Source organism: Hibiscus syriacus, unplaced genomic scaffold, assembly GCF_006381635.1.
Source record: "Hibiscus syriacus cultivar Baekdansim isolate YM2019G1 unplaced genomic scaffold, ASM638163v2 tig00112004_pilon, whole genome shotgun sequence".
In the NCBI taxonomy this organism is placed as follows: Eukaryota; Viridiplantae; Streptophyta; class Magnoliopsida; order Malvales; family Malvaceae; genus Hibiscus; species Hibiscus syriacus.
The window spans coordinates 14483-17940 of NW_024063236.1; the positions used below are offsets into that span (position 1 = coordinate 14483).

A 3458-nucleotide genomic window follows, 5' to 3' on the forward strand; every position below is an offset into this window, starting at 1 on the left:
ATTTTTTTGATATTCTGTTTGTTATTTGCTTATGTTTGGTATTTTTTTGATATGGTTCGATATTTTTATTTTTGGTTTGGATATTTGGATGGTTTCATGTTCCTGGATGATTTTTCATATTTTGGTTGTAGATTTGGATATTATTGATATTTGCATATTTGGATGCTCTTATATATATTTATGTTATTTTGATGCTCGTTATGGCTCATGATATTTGATACGTGAGGCTTGTTTATTTTTTTTTAATTATGACCATGTTTATTGCTTAAAGATATTATTTATCTTCACAATATGAAAGATGAAATGAAAATAATTTGGAAAGTTCTTTGAATGTTCAAGCCTTACTTAGATGCATGTCCCGTAATGAAATTTCGACCTGCACTATCTCTAATAAATTGATCATATCTCAGGCTCCCGATATTGGATTGATGTGTAACAAAAGGTTTCGAAAAACTAAGAGATAAAGGAATAATATCTAATTGATTTCAAGACCCAAACACTTCTTTACATAAATGGAAGACAAACTGATTGATATTCTTGATCCTTTTTCCATGCTTGCATTTGATGTGACTGTTCATCTCCTTTTATGTGCCCGCCTTTATTGATCCAAACTCATCCACAACTGAAATCGCACCTAAACACACTTGTAGTAAACATTCATTCTTGAATAAAATTATGAGATAAACATGCCATGCAAACTTTAAATGAACTAGTTTAATTAAATAAATTAGCATGTATAATGAAATGAACTACCATGCATATTTATTCAAGTGCATTTAAATGAACTAATATGCATAATAAAACATGCAAACTAATTAATGTTCATGCAAACTCATACACAAGTAAAATGCTGGAATGTTCCATCAAAATTGGTGTTTTACCCTTCAAGTTCCCTGTTAACACTCGTTTTTTCGTCCTAAATATTATTATTGTTATTATAATTATATTATTATTATTAATATAATTGTTTTTTACATGTTACAAGACCCGATCCGGTGGCAGCAACTCTACCACAGTCATCCATGCCTCCTACGTGGATCTCTCCAACTGAGCAGCAGCTCGTGCACATCCCACCACCACTACATGTTGGCCACCCACGAGCGCCCATGCTGACTCAGCTTGTACCAACCAAGACCTGCAAACAAGCAATTAAAATATCATCAGAAGTAACCAAAGTCAAAAGAAAAGAAAGTAATTTAATCCCGAAAATTTCGGGATTTCATTTCACCTAAACTCATCATCCAATCTCACCTGATACAAACCTAATCCCCACTAAAAATCAATATGCAACAAGAAGACAATGGATTCGGTGAGAAGTGGAAAAATAAAAAGGAAGCATTCGAAGAACAAAGAGTAGGAGGAAATACCGAAACAAAACGGGGAACATAGGCCAATTTTAGAGGGAAATTCACCAAATAATAAGGGTCTTCATTCCCAATTTTGTTGTGTATTCATAAGCAATGTAACCCAGTGTAATTGGGTAATACAAAAGTTTTAAGGTTCCTTCAATTCTCTTTCAGAAGCTTCAATTTTTCTAATTTGTATTTTATTTATATTTGAAACCAAATAAAGAAAGAAAAGGGGATAACTCAAACGTTTACATGGGTTGTTTGAATTCAAGTGGATTCTTGTTGATTCCATTTTTTCTCTGTTCGGGCTCTGTCGAGAAGAGGGGGTTGAGATTAGTTTAGTGAAGATAAGTTTTAAAACAAAAATAGACAGGGAGATAGGAGTAGTATTACATTAGCCTTGAGTTGGAGTCTTTACCGAGGTTGAAGCAGTGTCGGAGTCCCGTCGGTCTCGGGATGTTACCGAAGTGAGGGGTCGAAGCTTTTGTTTGTTCAGGGTGTTTGTTTAGTGCTAAGGGTTTTGTTTAGTGTGTTATAAAGATGGAATCAAGGTGGCTAGTTTAGGGTATGGCCTTATAGGTCGCCTCTGTTAGTAGTCAGAGCGTGGAGTGGTCACCAAAATATGGTGGTCGGCCGTAGTTTGTCTGGTTGGAGGAGCCTTGTTTTCGATCATGTAAGAGTGGAGAGTCGAAATGGGATTTATTGGGTCTTTAGAATCTGTCTTTTGTGGTTTTGACCCTAGGCTGAGGCTTGTAAGAGTGAATGGAGCTTTGGGGTTGCTTTGGTAGCCAGTGGAAGTCACAGAGCCTCTGGAAATTCTCAAACTGAGACGAAGAAGAAAGGAATGGACGAAGAAGAAGAAGATATGGAGAGAATCGAGAGAGGTTGAGCGGCAGAGGAGTTTAGCTTAGGTTTAATGTTAGTTTAGGTTTTATATTAAGATGTCTGGGTAAATTAACTTTCAGTCATTGAAACTTTAGAGTAATTTGTTTTCGTGCCCTTGTACATTTGTCGTTTATTTTCATATTAGTCACTAGTCAGGACTGATTTTTAATTTAGTATTTTGTGTTTTTGGTTTAATTATTTTCAAAATTTATATTTTAGGCATAATATTTTGAGTTATTTAGTTTCATGTCATCGTGTTTTCACTATAATTCATCTTAGTCCCTAATTTAATTTGCATGTTTACTAGAAAGTTGTATTTCTATGTTAGAATATATATTATATTAGGTACTTTTATTTTATTGCTATTATATTAGGTATAATTGTTTTTAATGATCCCGTATATTTTTGCTTAAAACATGTAATTTTGTATTAGATAAATTTCTGTAGTAATCCTTTAATATATTATATTATATTGGGTTAATAATTGATTGTTAAATACGTGGCATATTCATATATATATACCTATGATTTTTTATCAAGATATATATATATATATATATATATATATATATCCTTTTGTAAACAAATATGGTATGAATGCTTTGTATAGCCTTTATTAAAGAATTTAATATATATATATATATATATATATATATATATATATATATATATATGTAGGTGTAGGTGTGACCCTATAATGTTGTTCAATGTTTTATTTTCTTTCCATGTTAATATAATATATATATTCCTTTATTAATGAAATGCGTTAATCATGATTTACTTTACCTTTTATTAAGGGATTTAATATATATATATATATATATATATATGATCATGAAATTGAAATTTCTTTTCTTTCCATGTTAACGTAATATATATGTGTATATATTAATATGTATTTTTTAAAAAAATTGGTTGATAACTTAGTATATATACAAAGTTATTACTTTTGTATATTTCTTTGTGTATAGATATATTTTATTTAATTTGTATGTTAATCTCATATGCATAACTTGACCAACCTAATTGGATATTCGAGCATTTTAAAATTATCGAAAGAAACTTTTTAATACGTGAATATTTAATCATTTTTAATATATAGCATTTAGTATTAATATTAGAAATAACATTTTAAATTTGAGCTCCTATTCTTTAATTTTTATAATTTGACACTTTAAGTTAGAAAAAGCCTTAATTTATTTTTAGTTTAATTAGCACAAATAA

The 3458-nt window shown here is 30.4% G+C and overlaps 1 long non-coding RNA gene across 4 annotated transcripts; it reads right to left on the minus strand.

Annotated features, from left to right (window-relative positions):
* Positions 1 to 382: 382 nt before the first annotated feature.
* LOC120174159 lies at positions 383 to 2237 on the minus strand. 4 transcript variants are annotated; one of them, XR_005521138.1, is made up of 4 exons: positions 1743 to 2237; positions 1602 to 1659; positions 1012 to 1135; positions 383 to 622 (listed from the first exon to the last, which is right to left on the minus strand). It is a non-coding gene; the product is annotated as an uncharacterized LOC120174159 (long non-coding RNA). The 4 variants fall into 4 exon arrangements; XR_005521137.1 differs by having other exon boundaries at positions 383 to 634; XR_005521139.1 differs by having other exon boundaries at positions 976 to 1135.
* Positions 2238 to 3458: the final 1221 nt, after the last annotated feature.